The sequence below is a fragment of the Chionomys nivalis genome, chromosome 3 (assembly GCF_950005125.1).
Source record: "Chionomys nivalis chromosome 3, mChiNiv1.1, whole genome shotgun sequence".
NCBI classification, from domain to species: Eukaryota; Metazoa; Chordata; class Mammalia; order Rodentia; family Cricetidae; genus Chionomys; species Chionomys nivalis.
The window spans coordinates 62,411,845-62,429,797 of record NC_080088.1 but is presented as its reverse complement, the minus strand read 5'-3'; the positions used below and the strand labels follow the sequence as shown (position 1 = coordinate 62,429,797).

At 45.3% G+C, this 17,953-nt stretch overlaps 1 protein-coding gene across 1 annotated transcript in view; it reads right to left on the bottom strand.

Moving 5' to 3' along the window:
- Nrros (negative regulator of reactive oxygen species) overlaps nt 1–16,315 on the bottom strand; it is a 42,941-nt gene extending 26,626 nt beyond the window's left edge. Inside the window, exon 1 of the mRNA XM_057764972.1 lies at nt 16,215–16,315. The gene's annotated coding sequence lies outside the window, so the exon portion shown is untranslated. The remainder of the gene's footprint in view (nt 1–16,214) is intronic.
- Nucleotides 16,316–17,953: the final 1,638 nt, after the last annotated feature.

The following is a 17,953-nucleotide window of genomic DNA, read 5'->3' as shown; positions in this document are numbered from 1 at the left end:
ATGATGTCGTCTTCTATCTGCTTTTAACAGATTTTGTTATTTTTAATTGTGTACAGGAGGGATTATGTGCATTCGATTGCAGTGCCTACAGAAACTGGAAGCATTGGGTCCCAGCTTCCAGGAGGTTGTGAGCTGTTGGACACAGGTACTGGGATCAGGGCTGGACTTCTGGAAGAATAGGACAGACTCTTTAACCAACGAGCAGTCTCCGCAGCCCATCAGGCTCCTTTCTCGTTCTTGATAGCCTCACATCCCAAAGTCAGTTCTCCCCGAGGGCCTTTGCATCACGATGAACTTCAAGAGATACTACTCAAAAGACAGTTCCTCAGAAAAGACAAACAAAAAACTGGAAGACATCAACAAATTCCTTAAAGAAAACCAAGAAAAAGCAATCAAACATAGGGAAGAAACTATTCAAAACTTGAAAACTGAAATAGAGACAATAAAGAAAACACAAGCCGAGGGAATTATAGAAACAGAAATCATGAGAAAACGATCAGGAACCACAAATGCAATGCAAGCCTAAACAGCAGAATACAAGAGATGGAAGAGAGAATCAAAAAAAAAAAGAAGACAGTTCCTCTAGATACAACAGTGTCACCCACATAGGGAATTCCTAGACTGGAGGACTAGCTCAGTGATGGAGTAATTGCCTGCCATGTGCACCAGAACCAGGTTTCAGTGTCCACAAAACAATGGGAGGGAGGGAGGGAGGGAGGGAGGGAGGGAGGGAGGGAGGGAGGGAGGGAGAGAAAGAGAGCAATCATGGGCAAAGGTCTGAACACACATTTTCTCAGAGATCTACCAATGGCCGATACACACGGAAAAGATGTTCACGTCCACCAGAGAAACACAAATCAAGGCACGTCTTGATAGCCACTGAGGTGGGTAGAATAGAAAACTCACAATATTGACAAGATGTGGAGAGATCGGGTCCTGACACGCTGCTGGTGGGAATGTGTGAAGGCAGAAGCTTTGGGAAACAACCTAAGACTTACCAGTGCTTGCCAGTTCTGTTCCTGGGTGACCAAAATATATGCACATTCACTGCAACATTCATGAAAATGGATTTTTCCAGTGATGGAACATGGGACGGCCAGAGGACCAACTCCAAGGTGTCAACATCCCTGGAGTTCTGCTTCCTTACATAAAATGGTGCTGCAGTGGGCAGCATGGTAGAAGGAAAGAACTGACTCACACAAGCTGCTCTCTGACATCTGTACATCCATCATGGCAAGCAGGCCCACACAACTTACATACACAACAAATAAACAAATAAATAAAAAAATTTAAATTTTTAAATGGTGTTATATTTGCAAATAACCTATGAACATTCCTCATCTACTTGGGTTTTTTAAATTACATTTATTATTTGTGTGTGCGTACACATGTATTTGTGCATGTTTGTAGGTTGGAAGACAACTTGCAAAGTCAGTTATCTCCTACTGTTTGGGTCCTAGGGATCAAACTCAGGTTATCGGGCTTGGTAGCAAACACCTTTACCCACTGAGCCAACTCACCAACCCCTCCCATGCACTTTAAGTCATTTCCCTAATACTTCTACCATACCTAATATACATTGAGTGTTTAAATGGTTGTTATACATATATTACTTATGGACATGGTAGGAAAGAATCTAACCTTCCTCAGTACATATTTAGTTTGTATTTTATTTATTTTTAGGTTAGTATGCAACATGACAGGTTTCATAATGTCATTGTCATACACATGTACCATTATACTTTGTCAGGCATGATTTCTTTCTTATTTTGTTTTGCTTTAGATGCTGTAGTCCAGGCTGTCCTCACTCTTGCCGTGCAGCTGAGCGTGACCTTGAAGTTCTAGTCCTTTTACCTGCACCTCCCGCGTGCCAGGATGATCGGCATGTGCCCATGCTAGTAAGGACATGGGGAAAGAGGAACATTCACACAGAGCTGGTCGGAGTGTCAACTGGTGCAGCCACCATGGAAGTCAGTGTGGAGGTTCCTCAAAAAAGCTAAAAATAGAACTACCAGCCTTCCCACTCCCCAGATGTGCCACTTCTGGGTATACACCCGAAGGAATCTGAGTCTGCACACCCCAGAGATACTTCTGCTGCTAGTAACATTAGCCAACATCTGGAACCAGCTCAAGGCTCATCAACAGATGAGAAGAATCTTTAAGTGACATATGCACAATGGAAGTCGATTGAGCAATAAAGAAAGAAATTATAACGTTTACAAGAAATGGATGGAAGGGAAGATCATTATGTTAAGCAAAATAATTCCGACTCAGAAAGACAAATATCACATGTTCACTCATGTGTGGACTCTTGATTTAAGTGTGTGTGCATGTGTGTGTTGTGTGCATGTGTAGCTTAAAAGCATAAAAGGGACTTGGGGAGGTGAAATCTAAAGGAGGGGAGAAGACAAGAAAGTGTGACAGAAAAAGTGACGTGAAAGCAAAAGGGACATTGGGAAGGAGGACAGAGACCTGCAGGAGGGGGTGAATAAGAGCAAAGTGCAATTACACACACACACACACACACACCACACACACACACACATCATAGTGACACCCATTACTTTGAATACTATCTAAAATTTTTAATTAATTTTTTTGGCTATGTGTTTGTGATTTTATTTTATTTGTGTGTGTGTGTGTGTGTGTGTGTGTGTGTGTGTGTGTGTGTGAGAGAGAGAGAGAGAGAGAGAGAGAGAGAGAGAGAGAGAGAGAGAGAGAGAGAGAGAGGTAGTATGTGTGTCATAGTGTGAGTGTGGAGGTCCGAGGACTACTATTGACGTCTGTTCTCTCCTTCCAAGTTTACATGGGTTTCAGGGATTAAACTCAGGTCATCAGGATTGTGCAGTCACTGTTTTGGCCCAGTGAGCCATCTCCTTGGCTTTGTAACTGTTTGTAAAAATAATAAAAATAATATTTTCTATCCATGAGTGGTTGAATCTGTGGATGTGGATTCATTAAACACACAGGGCCAATTGTCTATCCATTTAATGGGATAACAGCTTACCGTTAAAAGGATACAGTGAGGACTGGCAAGGTGGCTCAGTGGGTAAGAATGCTTGCTGTGCAGGCATGAGGTATCCCTGGCACCCAGGTAAAAGCTGGGAACTATGAAGCACAGTTGTAATTCCAGTGCTGGGGGGTGATACAGAAGGTGCCTGGCTCACTGGCCAACCTGGCTGAATTGGTGAGCTCCAGGTTCAATGAGAGACCATTTGGTCATCTCAAAATATAAAGTGGAGAGCCTCTGAGGAAGACACTAACCATCAACTCCCCACCTCTACACACATGTATGTACGCCATGCACACAAACACACAGAAGGCGTGCCATACCAGTACACACTGCAAACGGACAAATTTAAACCCTTACCTTTAGTGAAAGGAGACAATGACAAAAGATTGTTTATTTTCTGATTCCATTTTGTGTATGAAAAGTCCAGACTAAGTAACAGAAACAGAAATCATCTAGATTTAGCTAGATTTAGATTTAGGAGTAACTGCTGCTGATCACGGGGTCTCCTTGTGGGTTGGTGGAAATACTCTCTAGTACTGATGGTCTCACCACGCGGTGATTATGCTAAGAAGAACATTGCCTCAGACATCTTAAATCTGACTTCTGTTATATGTGAGTTATGGTTCATTAAAACACTAAAAGAAAAAACACCAAAAAAATAACTAAGCAGGAATCAAGAAGAAAATCCCCATCCACCCCGTCTTGATTATAAGACATGTAAAAAAATTTTTGTCTAAAAATTTTAAAATTTATTTATTTATTGTTGTTTCATGTGCATTTGTGTTTTGCCTGCATGTGTGTCTGTGTAAAAGTGTCAGGGCCCTGGAACTGAAATTGCACACATTCGTTAGTGGCCATGTGGGTGCTGGGAGTTGAACCCAGGGTTTTTGAAAGAGTATTTAGTGCCCTTAACACTGAACAATCTTTCCAGCCCCTGTCTAAAGATTTTTTTAATCTTAATAAAAAGTTAACAGTTAAGTTGATACTTTCCAGTTATCAAGACAATCTATTTTTTAAAGTTTAAAAAATGTTTTAATTATGTATGTGTATTGAGTGTGAATGTGTGTGCTAATCTCATCATCCTTTGCCTTTCATTTGACTTTTAAAGCTTTTTAAGGTATAAATATTATCTCAAAATCTGCAAGATTATTATGTATATGTAAACTCTCTGCCCTATTATTAGTGGTCATATAGAGTGTTATTTCTAGAAATAAGCTTCATCTACCTTCCTGTATAGGTTTTTGGGTTTGAGTCTGAAGCAGGTAACTAGGAACTAACTTTGTATATCCTGGATTATTTAACAGAGTGTGGTCCTTTAACCTCTCAGAGATCTGCTGCATATGACACTGAAAATATTTAAGTTTTCTGCAGTGAACCATGACATTCTTAGGAGAGATGTTAGAGGTCTCCAAGCTGATGATGGGGCCCTGTAATGACAAATCCACCTGGACTGTAGTAAGCCTCTAAGCTGACAAACACCTCCCAAAGATCAGCTCTGGACTACAAACTGCTCAGGACAACTTCAAGGCAGTTAGCTAAGATGGTCCATCACCCCCCATCCCCCCATAGACTACTCCAGCCAGGTCTTGAGATAAACTCTGCACACAGACTGGACAACAAATGATACAGTTAGCTCTCCCAGGACTTAACCATTAGCCCTATTTTCTCAGGATCCTCTAAAGATGTCCTTGCCACCAGAAAACAAGAAGTGATTTTAAGAACACAATGTCCACATCCCCACAAGGTAGCATGGGTGTTTTTGGTCATTGGGTGAGTTATGGATGTCTGGCATCATTTAGGGGAGGTAGTTACAAGTTGTTATTGGTTATGGTCAGGGAGGAAACTAAAAGTAGGTTAGATTTAGGAATTTCTTCTTTTCTTTCCTTTTCTTTCCTCTGTCTTTCTTAGAAAAAAAGGGGTTAAAAGGGTAGATTATTGAATCTACTTTTAAACTAAAAAGCAACTACTAGTCTCAAATATTTTAAATTGGTATGGATTTTTGTATATTGATACAAACTTAAGGTAATTTGTGTTACATCATACTGTAAGGTATTGTACCTTTGCAACTCATTTAAAAATGTAACATTCTAGTTCCTGAAAACTAACATTACAAACTGTTTAGGATAATTAGATAACAATTAAACTTGTAGTAAGGGTTTGGATGTAGACAGAAATAAGCTTTATTTAACCTCATGTATTTTAGAGAGATGGAGGTGATTTTCAAATGCTTCAAAGCTATACAGAATATGCCAAAGATATTTTAATAACATAAGGCTTTTTATAACAGTGGGACATGTCTACTCCTGGCAGCACCAATCTACTTAGGAAAAATAAAAGGATGATGGGCCTCAAAGAATCTCCATATGGAATTTGCTTTCTCTGTGGCAAAGTTAGTCACTGGCAAGAAACTGCCCTTGCCAGGCGGTGATGACACACACCATTAATGCCAGCTCTTGGGAGGCAGAAACAAGTGGATCTCTGTGAGTTCAAGGCCAGCCTGATCTACAAAGAAAGCTCCAGGACAGGCTCCAAAGCTACACAGAGATACCCTGTCTCAAAGAAGAGGAAAAAAAGAAAGAAAAAACTGCCTTCGCATCGCTGCTGACAGTATGCTATACAACTTGGACAAGCAGGACACAAAGAAGTTGACTGCTGAACTTTGCCAAGACAAGGCAGGATAGTCCTTCAAAATTTCTGCTTCAGACCAGGCTGGCCTCGAACACACAGAGATCTGCCTGTCTCTGCCTCCTGATGCTGGGATTAAAAGTGTGTGCCACCACTGTCCAGCAAAACCTTTCTTTTTTATTTGGACAAAAACAGGAAATGTTGTGTTAATCAAATGAAATCAACTTAGGTCAGGAGGCAGAGTCAGTGACTAATTGACAGAAGTCGTAGAGTCAGAGGGAGTTCAGAAGACGATAGACACATATGCAGGAGTAGGGGGGACTTTGAGTATGGTGGGCCTTTACGGTTTGGGGCAGTGGACTGATGTGATCTTTTCTGAGGTAACAGCAAAGGAGGAAGGTCAGCTAGTTGCTCCTCAACCTCTCTGAGCTAGAGGATTTTACCCCAGCCTCTAACTGCCAGGTCTTCGTTGATAAAATCATAAGCTATAAATTCAGGGTGTATAAAAATAACACCCTGGTAGTTACCAAATGTTTTTAAGTTGGTATTTGGCTTGTACTGGCTAGTTGTTTTTGTTTGTTTGTTTGTTTTTGTGTTTTTTGTCAGTTTGATACAAGCTGGTCATCTGGAAAAAGGAAACCTCACATAAGAAAATGCATCCTTCGGATTGGCCTGTAGGCAAGTCTGTGCAGCATATCTTTTCTTAATTAAGGATTCATGTGGGAGGGCCCAGTCCACTTTGAGCAGTGCCACCCCTGGACAGGTGGTACCGGGGTTATACTAAAAAGCAGGCTGGGGAAACCATGAGGGCAAGCCAGTCAACAGTGTTCCTCCATTATTCTCCCTCAGTTCCTGCCCCCAGATTTCTACCTTGAGTTCCTGCCCTGACTTCCTTTCACCATGCTATAAAAAGAAACCTTCTTCCCAAAGTTGCCTTTAGGTCAGGGTGTTTATCATAGCCCTAGAAAGTAAACTGAGACAGCCTCTTAAAGTAAAAATATTTACAGTCATTGGACTCTCCCTTTTTCATGTTTACATGTTTGCATGTTTACATGTTTATATGTTTATGTGTTTACATGTTTGCACATTTTTAAATACTATGTTTTGAATATTTTGATGCTATAGATTTATTTAAAATGCAGCCATCTTAGTTCTGTGTTGGAGACAGTTGTTAAGGAGATCATTAATATTTCAATTATATAATTTTACATTAATAAAGCAAATATTTTCATGATGATATGTTAATATGAGTATAGAATGGAATAGATAATAAATATTTATAAAGAAGTATAATTTGATTACATAAATTGATTGCACATTGTTATAGATCAGAAAAGTCCAGAAAATTGCTTTTTTTTATTTGTTTGGTTTTCAAGACAAGGTTTCTCTGTGTAGTCCTGGATGTCCTGGAACTCACTCTGTAGACCAGGCCTCGAATTCACAAAGATACACCTGCCTTTGTGTCCCTGATGCTAGATGCTCTTTGTTAAGAAAAAGGGACACTTATCCCTTTGGGAAGAAGCTATTCCCTTTTCCCCTTGAGAAGAGAGGGCTATGTTCCTAGAACTGGGGTCTATAATAGTCACTGTTTGCTGGGATTTTGAAGTCTGACAGCACCCAGGCTCCTCTATGCTTCAGGGAAGCATTGCCTTGCACAGTCTTAAGAAACAGAGCCGTGCCCCTAGAAAATTAGAGAATTAAAGTGTGGTTGTATAATCCAAGCTCTGGCCCCGACTGTGAGACATGCCAAACCCACAGGTCTGGAGCTCACGGTGTGAGTATGCCATCAGATGCGGCAAAGACCTCTGATGTCAGAGGCAGTGTTCAGCAGCCACGGTGACGAGGGCTTCCAACCAGCTGCTCCGCGGGCAGGATGATTAGGTTGTGCTCAGAGCTGCCTGCCTCTTCCTGAAGCTGCCTGTTTCCTCATCTGGATCCCTAGCCTTCGCACCAGTGTCTACCATGGTCCTTCCAATAAACTCTGTTCTCACTGTTGCTGATCGTCTTCCACTGCTTGGGATCAGGAGCCCTGACTCGTAGGGAACAACTTACTTCAGATCCAAAGATGGTCGGTTCAGAAGAGAGATGGGAAAGAGGCAAGAGTGGGGTCTGGAAGTCAAAGTGAACTTCCTCCTCAAGTCACCAGGAGGTAGTGTTAGCTACTGGTCTCCCAGGAGCAAACTCTTATTGCCCGTGGCTCTGCGGGTGCCCTGGGACCCCTGAAGAAACCAGGCTGTAGTCCAATTAGCAAACATTGAAAACGATGGTCAGCTTGCTCCAGAAAAAACCAAGTCGCTTGAGAGGATGGGAGTGTTCCCCTCTAAGAGAGTCTCTTTTTACTGTGCTGAGGTCTTTCCTGGGGGATACGTTAGGGCAAGTAAGGCCTGGAAACACCTAGAAGTTCAGTTACCCCAGACTGAATAATAGAGGAAGCACTGACATATTCAAAGCATGCCCAACATGTAAGCAGAAACTTCAGTAGACAATCAAAGCATTTACAAGGGATGTAGTCTCGGCGCAGACTCAAAAATAATGAACAGAGCCGGGCAGTGGTGGCGCATGCCTTTAATCCCAGCACTCGGGAGGCAGAGGCAGGCGGATCTCTGTGAGTTCGAGACCAGCCTGGTCTACAAGAGCTAGTTCCAGGACAGGCTCCAAAACCACAGAGAAACCCTGTCTTGAAAAACCAAAAAAAAAAAAAAAAAAAAAATGAACAGAATCAACTCGTAATGGATTATGAGACAGGCACATTTGTAGTCTGGGTTACGATTACCATTGAAGCCATTCTGAAATCACAGTTCTGTATCATTGTAACTCTGAACATGATCGTTGGAATTATTAATAAGAAAACAGTATTGAGTTTATGATCATTTGCAGATTCAATTTGATAACAGTAAATTTTAGACTACTTTAGTAAAATACTTTTTTACCTAAATGCATCAATTACATGGAGCATTTGGAGATAATTCACGGAAACTTTGTTGGGGGGACCGACAGGTTGCATAGACCGGATGGCTCCCTGCAGAACTGCCTGGCTCTGCCCCTATGTGTGTCTCCCTGTGCTTCAGTCCACATTTATAAGGCATTTGATAGTAGAACATACTTCACAGAACAGTTAAGAAAATGAAATGTTGCCCCTGTCAAACCTCGTAACTCAGTGACCATTAGCTGTTTGTATCATGATGACTGGGGTTTTGGTTGCTTGGCCTGAAGTTCAGTGTACCCTTGAGTTGCAACAGAAGCAGAAACTCACACGTGCACATGAGTGCACGCACGCACACACAAACATAATTTAAAAAATAAAGACATTGAGCCGGGCAGTGGTGGCGCACGCCTTTAATCCCAGCACTCGGGAGGCAGAGGCAGGTGGATCTCTGGGAGTTCGAGGCCAGCCTGGTCTACAAGAGCTAGTTCCAGGACAGGCACCAAAGCTACAGAGAAACCCTGTTTCGAAAAAACAAAGAAAATAAAAAAAATAAAGACATTGATGGATAGTAGAGGCACATGCGTTTAATCCCAGCACTCAGGAGGCAAAAGCAGGTGGATCTCTGAGTTCTAGGCTAGCCTGGTGTACAGGGTGAGTTTCAGGACAGCCAGGACACACAAAGAAACAACCTGTCTCCAAAAACCAAAACTGAAAAACAAAGAAACCCAATGGAGTGGCATTGCACAAACACCTCCATTTCTGGAGGAAAATACTCCACCTTTTAGAGGAGGAGCCACAAGCACAGGCCATTTTCTTTGGAACTCACCACTAATTTAGTCCCCAGAGGTATATGCGGCCTCCCACTGGGGGGGGTGGGGGGAGCTCACACTGTCCGGATGAAGACTTTCGGAGGGTGAGAAGCAGAGTGGAGCTCGGGTCACAAGGATTGAAAGCCAAGGGCGCGGAGGAATGGTGATACAGGCCTTGGGAGGCAGAGGGACGATTCTGCACTGAAGCTGGGCCACAGTTCTCTGAGCCCGAAGCTGGGGCAGTGCAGGCAGTCTGCCCACCACCATGGCAGAGCATCTGTTTGACCCTCAAGGCTGCTGGAGCCTTCCTTTCTAGTAGAGAAACTGGCTGGCAGATGAGGGGGCATAGTTGCCGGGTTAAGTTATTGTTTAAAAGTTAATTATAAGCAGTTTCTAAACAAAAAAAAAACTTTGACACTTTGTAAAAAGACAAGAAATGTTGGGTCAAAATGATAAAAGGGAGGAGGAAGAGAAGAAGGACGAAGAAAAATGATGAGGAAGAAAGCAAGCCAAGAATGGAAGGAGAAATACCAGAAAGGAGGTATCAGAGATTCCGGGAGGATTAATAGAGACCCCAGAACCAGACCATGAACCACAAACCCCTCCACCTCCCATGACAAAAGCAGCTAAGGCAGAGAGGTGCCTATGGCTGGCCTTGGTACATTCAAGCTGCTGCGAGTCTACTGTGGAGGCCACCAGGGCTGTGCTCACAGATAAGCACTAGGGAGACCAGGGATGTTCAACACGCAGGGCTGGCTCTTCAAAGGCAGAGATGTATACTTTCTTCCTAGAGGCTGGGAGCCGATGTAGTCAGTCACCTGGTGCCCTGTGCTGTCTGGAGGGCCAGGCCACACCTGACTTCCTTCCTTAGACCTTTGAGCACTGTTTCTCAGTCATCGGAACCCATCTGCATGGAAGGTGCCACACGGGCTTTGAAAAGAGTTTCAATGTAATGCCATCTTCAGCTTGGTTGTACACATGAGACTGAGTTAATTAAAATCTTTTTCCAAACCGTGGTGTACTAATATAGGACTTCTAAAGTAAACTGCCTGGGGTCACCCTCCGGAAGTCTGAACCAACACCAACTTTTGAGTTGTGCTGGACCTTCTTGCATCGTGAGGATGACACTCTACCGTACCTGGTGTCTGCAGGGAACCCCCTCTCCCCGCCGCCCATGGTCTATCCAGACTCTAACAGGTACTCAGCACAGGAGCCTGTGTTTGGCCTCTGGAGTCAGAGCTCCACTGTTCGCCATGGATGAACTAGAGCAAGGTGCTTGGCTTCCGGTTGCCCATGCATCCTGTGGGAATTAATGCTGACAAGTTCACCTTCCAGAGAGCCAGAGGAAGTATTAAGGGGAACTGACGCTCTGTACCTAATTTTGGCCAGAAGGAGGAATTGGCAGAGTGGAAGTGCCAGGGAGCCTTGGGAGAAAGCAAAAAGCGTGTGACAGATGCCTTTGTTAGTTTTTGGTTTTTGGTTTTTTTTTTTTTTTTTTGGTTTTTCGAGACAGGGTTTCTCTATAGCTTTTGGTGCCTGTCCTGGAACTAGCTCTTGTAGACCAGGCTGGCCTCGAACTCCCAGAGATCCGCCTGCCTCTGCCTCCCAAGTGCTGGGATTAAAGGCGTGCGCCAGCACCGCCCGGCTTTTTTTTTGATTTTCGAGACAGGGTTTCTCCGTAGCTTTTTGGTTCCTGTCCTGGAACTAGCTCTTCTAGACCAGGCTGGCCTCGAACTCACAGAGATCCACCTGCCTCTGCCTCCCAAGTGCTGGGATTAAAGGCGTGTGCTACCACCGCCGGGCTGCCTTTGTTAGTTTTGACAGAGGAGGCAGAGAAGACGGAAAGTTCAAGCTATCTTTGGCTCTATGATGTTTCCGAACTGCGATATGAGACTCTGTTTCAGAAAACAGAGACAATTAAATTAGGAGACAAAGAGAAGACTTAACAGTCAAGAGCACTTTCTGTTCTTGCAGAGAACCTGGGTTCAGTTCCCAGCACCCACATGGTAGCTCACAACCATCTGTAACTTCAGGAAATCCATGGCTCTTTTCTGTGTCTGCAGGCACCTGCATGCATGGGGTCCACATAGATAGACTTTGGCACACACAGACACACATAAAATAAATCTTTTTAAAAATTAAAAGGATAGGCTACAGCTTGAGAAAACACCACATTGGGAGAAAGCTGAAGCTTTTCCAAACTTTGCTGGGGTGGGGGTGGAGGCAGGTGTCAGACCACTAGGGACTCAACCCAGGACCTTGCACAATCTAAGCAGGGGCTCACCATTGAGTTATACCCCAATCCCCGTGACAGCTAAAGAAGGTTCCCCCGACCTGTGAGAGTTCAAGTGCAGTCTCCAAAGGGGAGGTGAAAGAAGCCTCCCGACTCAGCCATTTCTCTGACTGTGGGGGAAAGTGAAGCCAAGTTGGACAGGGAGTGCAACCACAGAGGAAGGGGAGGGGAGGGAGCGAACTAGGTCCTCTGGGAAAGTGAAAGTCACACAGGAAAGAGGCCCGCGAGGGGCTTTGTAAGGCAAGAAAGAGACTGGCTGCTTGTGGTTGGTGCTGTCTTCTTGGCGCTGACAGAAAGCAGAACTGCGCAAGGCAGGTGTTTTGCTTCCATTTTCTCCGTCAAAGGGAAGGAATGTTCTGAGTTTCCCAGAGGAAGACCCAACCCAAGTTTGAAAAAGAGGCTGTAACACATTGCTGTGGGGTCACTGTGTGGAGTTGTCGAAGGAGCAGACAGGGGCCTGGAGGCCGACACTGTAATTTTCAAAACTGGAGGAAACTCAATTCCAGGAACCATAAGTCTTGTTTTTATGCAGCCCAGACCTAAATGGAAAATTAGTAAAGCTCATATCACTCCTCCTGGTCAGTGGAGGGAACTGGACATTTTGATTCCTGTCATTCTGCCCTCAAGGAGGGTCTTGATCCCTCTCCATCTTGGAGACAGAGCCTTGTTGTGTAGCCCAGGCTACCTTTGAGCTCAACCAACATCTTACAGCTCCCACCTCCCAAGTACTGTGAGGACAGGCCCAATACCCCCACACCATAGACATTTCGGATGAGTTTTGCCAGCATTAATTATTTATATCAGAACTGTATTTCCTGGAACAAACTACCTTTTAAAAAATTTAATTTCTCATTGTCTTCCCATAACACTTGAGATCGATCTTTCTCTTTCACAGGGTCTCACTATGGAGCCCAGGGTAGCCTGGAACTTACTATGTAGCTCGATGGGGCTAGCCCCAGCTCACCCCCAGGTGCTGGGGTTAAAGGCCAGCCATCCACCTCTCACCATTATTTACATCTTCACTCATCTTTTTGTTTTTAGTCCACTGAAATCTTTTTCATCGGAAACACTTGTACCTCACCGACATGGTGGCTCACAGCCACGCGTACCTCCAGTTCCAAGAGATCTGAGGCCCTCTTCTGACCTCCTGGGGCACCAGACATGCATGTGCCACATATACATACATGCAGGCAAAACACCCATACAAATAAGATAAATAATGCTCAAATTAAGCTTTTTTAGTCTCTAAACTGGGCATGGTGATGGTCTACAACTTGTTTCAGTGTACAGGAGGTAAAGCAGAAGGCAGGAACTCAAAATCAGCTGGGGTACCATAGCGAGTTCAAAGCCAACCTGAGCTATATAATGAGGTCTTGTCTTAAAAAGCAAAGGGCCAGAGATGGAGCTTGTCTAGCATATAGCATGTGCAAAGGCCTGAGATTCACCCTTGAGTGCCACTAAAAAAAACCCACTGAGTATCCAGATTCAAGGTGTGGTCTCCAGACTAATAGTCTCTCCTGCGGTCAGGTGTGAACGTTATCCATCTGAGGAGGCCTGCTCAGGCCCTATGTGTGTCAGGTGTGAACGTCAGCCATCGGATGAAGGCTGCTCAGGCCCTATGTGTGTCAGGTGTGAACGTCAGCCATCGGATGAAGGCTGCTCAGGCCCCATGTGTGTCAGGTGTGAACGTTAGCCATCGGATGAAGGCTGCTCAGGGACCCGTGTCCCACATGACTCTTCCTCCTCAGTCCCCATGTCTCCATCACTTTTGTTCTCCTCAGACACTACCTTACGTGCCTATAGTTTTCTTGCAGCTAAGCAACCACAATCCCATGCAACTTTCCAATGTGGACACAGAATATGTACTATGGCATATTCTGTTGTTGCATTATAGAACGTAGTACAGGAAACTGGGCAATCTAAGGGGGGGGGGTCCTAAAGGAAACTTTGTATCGGTTTCCTAAAGGAACCAGGGATCGATACAAAGATGTCATAGGAATTCAGGGAGCCCGGATGAGCCGGAAAGATCTGGCCATGTCCTTAGGTGTGAAGGAGCACAGTTCTGACCAGAACACAGAAGGCAAGAGTCTACAGGTGACTCACAGCTCCTCTAGGAGTCCTGTGAAGTGCTGGTCTAGAGCAACAGCCTCCCTGAGGCGACCTCACGGAGGAAGCCGGGACATCTCTTGCCAGGGCTCCCTGTTCGGGGGCTCAACAGAAAGCCCAAGAACACAGATAATCAAGCAGGTCAGAGAGGCTGCAAGGGGCTTGGTGAGACAAGAAAGGACTGGCTGCTTGTGGTCAGCACAGGGTGGGGACAAAGGACAAGCCAGGGCAGCCTGCAGGTGTCGCCCCGGCAGCAGGGGTGAGTCACATTCTCTGCTTCGGCTCTGCCCTGCTTTCCTAAACTCCGCCTACAGTGTCACGGCAACAGTAGCATCTTCCTACAGTAGATTCTTCTTTATTCCTATTTTTATGAGTTTAGATGTTTTCCCTGACTGCATGTCTGTGCCTGGTGCCCAAGGAGGCCAGATGTTCTAGATCTGCTGGAACTGGAAGTACAGATGGTTATGAACTGCCAAGTGTGTGCTGGGAACTGAACCCAGGTCCTCTGGAAGAACAGCTGTGCTCTTAACCGCCCAACCATCTCTCCAGCCCCTATACAATAGATTCTTTTTACTTTGTATTTACTTTTTTTTTTTTTTTTTTTTTTGAGACTGGGTTTCTGTGCAGGACCACCTTGGTTTGGTTGTCCTGAAACTCACTCTGTAGACTAGGCTGCCTCAAACTTACAGTTGAGAGCCACCATGGGTACTGGCCCTGAACTTGGGTCCTCTGGGAAAAGATCCGGTGCTCTTAGCTGTTGAGTCAGCTCTTGAGTCCCCACATGTTGTGTGTCTTTTCCCACAATTTAAAAGCAGTTCAAAGCTGAAAGGAACTTGAAGGATCTTTTTGTTCAAATCTGTTTTACCAACAAGAAAGCTCCATCCGTGAGTGCTACTCCATTCCTAATCCTGAGTAGAGAGACCAGGAGTAGAGGGGGAGCCTCCGACCAGTTCAGCACTGCTGTGTAACTGAGTGTGTCAGTCTGAGGGGGCCACGGTGCCCACGTGTGTGGTCAGGCACTAGTCTGGATATTTTTCTGAAATGTATATGCATGCGATTAATATTTAAACCTGTGGACTCTGAGCAAAGTGGATTGATATTCACCCCAGGCCTGTACAGGACAGAAGGACTGGCCTCCTAGCAGTAGGAGGAAATGAGCCCCCCCCCCCACTCTTTAACATCCCACACGGGAGACAGCCCTGTTGCGAATTAGGTCGGTATGATAAGTAACCAGGCTAGCTCAAGAGTAACAGGAATACTTTAATGGTTAAAGAGGGGAAACTTACACTATAAGAATGGAAGTTCTGAAATCCGATAGGTCCAGGCTGGCACTGGAGAGAGAGACAGAGAGAGAGAGAGAGAGAGAGGGAGAGAGAGGGAGAGAGAGGGAGAGAGAGGGAGAGAGAGGGAGAGAGAGGGAGAGAGAGGGAGGGAGGGAGCGAGGGAGGGAGGGAGGGAGGGAGCGTGAACCTGCATCTCCTGGTTTTTCTACCTGGACTCCAGGCAGCCACACCCTAACCAGATGTGATTGGTTGAGCTTCCCCATCATCTCCCCCTTTTGTCTAAACAAGATCCATTCAAACCCAATACAACTATATACAATAGGAACAGATACCAAATATAAAATTACAAGCAATACACAATATTAAGCAAGGAACGCATAACAAAAGTTTTACTAAGCATTCTATTTTAAGGAGTCTAAATAATGTATTGAAATTAAGTTTAGCTAAATCATGAGGAGGGTAACTACAATTATCTAATCTTCAACTCCATCAAAGATCTGAGAAGGGAAGTAATATTACTTGAGTAAACAGAAGGTACAATCGAGAAACTTCCAAAATGTGCAACAAATGACAGAGACAACTGACTACCTGGGTAATCACCCAAAGTCTCATTCGCAATGTTGAAGCAACCAACTTTGGCTAAGGCCTAACATAACTGACATACCATTTTCAAAGGCAAGAAACTTTTCAAAACTATCTTACCCTGTCTTGGCAAGATATGACAGTCCTGTTTTATCCATTTACACAGCCCACATGGGAGACAGCCCACACGGGAGACAGCCCACACGGGAGACAGCCCACACGGGAGACAGCCCACACGGGAGACAGCCCACATGGGAGACAGCCCACACTAGAGACAGCCTACAGGGGAGACATCCCACACAAAAGACGTCTCACACGGGAAACATCCCCCACCAAAGACATTCCACATGAAAGACATCCCACACGGGAGACATCTCACATGGAAGACAGATATCCCCCACACGGAAGACAGACGTCGTACACAGAAGACATCCTACACAGAAGAGCCCTTAAATGCTACATCACACTCTGACTTTGAACAAAACAATAGCAGAGAAGATTTTGAGGACAGCTGTAGACGTTTGAGTATAGATAAAGCATCAGTGGTAGAAAATTATTGTTAATCTTATTTACTTACACTTTTATGTTCGCGGTGATATGACAACCTTATGCTTTTCACGCGTATACTGGAATATTTAAGAGTGGGTTGGTTGTCGCCATGCCTTTAAATGGACTTAGAGTTTCAACAGAAAGCAAGAAAATGAACGCAGTGCGGTGGCATTATTCCCAGCACGCTGGAGCCTGGGGCAGGAGGATCTGATTGGGCGTTCCAGCCCACCTAGGCTACATGGTCGATTCTGGGTCGGCCTGAGCCACACCAGGAGCCGATCACAAACACACAGGCATCAAGGTGAGAGTGGACTCGTTTGTCCCATAGGACGCCTGGCACACATGAACTCACACGGGAAAGCGGCAGGGCAGTTAGGGTGGTGCCAAGTGCCAAGGTTAAACAGCCACTCAGGCCCCAAGGAGGAAGGCCCTGTCACGGCTTTGTTCCCGTTTCCTTCCTGCTTAGCTTCCCTTCCTCACTCCCTTTTGGGTTTGTAAGTTTCTGAGAAACTCCTGCCTTCCAGGGGTATTCCCAGGGGTGAACTAGAAACAAAGATCCCCAGGGCTGTCCCGTGGGGCAGAGGGGCCACCCACACCGCTAGAGGCAGACTGCAGGGCAGCAGAAGGTCAAATGCCGTTGATCTTCTGGGGAAGTGGCAAAATCCTGCCTCTGGGAATGTCAGCTGCAGTGAAAAGTTGGTCAGGAGCTAGGAGTAGGCCATGGACCCCTGGATGCAGAAAGGAAGAGGGCCACTGACCCAGCTGGGCCCAGGGTTGATTCTATGCTTTCTGGTTTCCCTGAGGGGCCCTGGCTTCTTGGCCGGTTTCCTTCAGTGTTTGATTTCACTTGATAAGGATGTGGGGGTGGGGGAGGAAGCCCCCCACCAGGCACCACAGGGAACAGCAATGGCCCTGATACAGAAGCAGGTGCTCTGAGTTAAAGCTTCCTCTCCCAGCCCACGCGGACAGCAGGGAGATTTAACAGGAGAGAAATCACAAGCCTAATTAAAGCAAGGGTTGTTTTGAACTCTGCAAATGCTGCCTGTAAATCGGACAGGACAAAGAACCCTGGCCAGCGTATTTCCGAGTCCCAGAGAGGAAAGAACAATGCAGTCAGGCCAACAAATGGGACCCTAGGGCCACTTGGTGCCGGACAGGATATAGAGATGAATAGCCTTTTTTCTTACCCTCAGAACACTCCCAGCCATCAATTGCATCAGAAAGCTAAACGTCAAATAATAAAGAACAGCTCACGAAAACGTGCTTCGTCCTGCATTGCCAGAGACAACGTGGAATTTACCTGGAAAGTGCAAGCAGACAAACTCTATCCCATGTCCGTCTTATCCGCCACGGGTGTTTTAGATGCAGCCTCAGAAATGGTCTAAAGCCTGTGCCCCTTTGGTCCAGTCAATCCAGATCCAGGTTTAAAAGTAGGTCTTCCTATTAGTCTGCCGTGGCCCCAATAAAACAAAGAGCTGGGAGCGGATAAATCCCTACAAACAATCCTACCCTGTCTGCCCTGTCTTGTCTTTTAATAGACACCCCAACAAGCAAGGATGCAATTTTTCCTAACATCTTATTTCATGGCTTAGTTCAGTGTACCTAGGAAACAAGAGCCAGGGTGCTCTTAAAGAGACCTGGGATAGAGGACTATTTTAAAGATCCAGAGAGAGGGCTCCGTGCTTACGAGCACTTGCTGGGAAATCCTAAGGGTGGGAGTTTAGCCCGCAGGACCCACGTAACACACCTGGTGACTATCTCCCGACG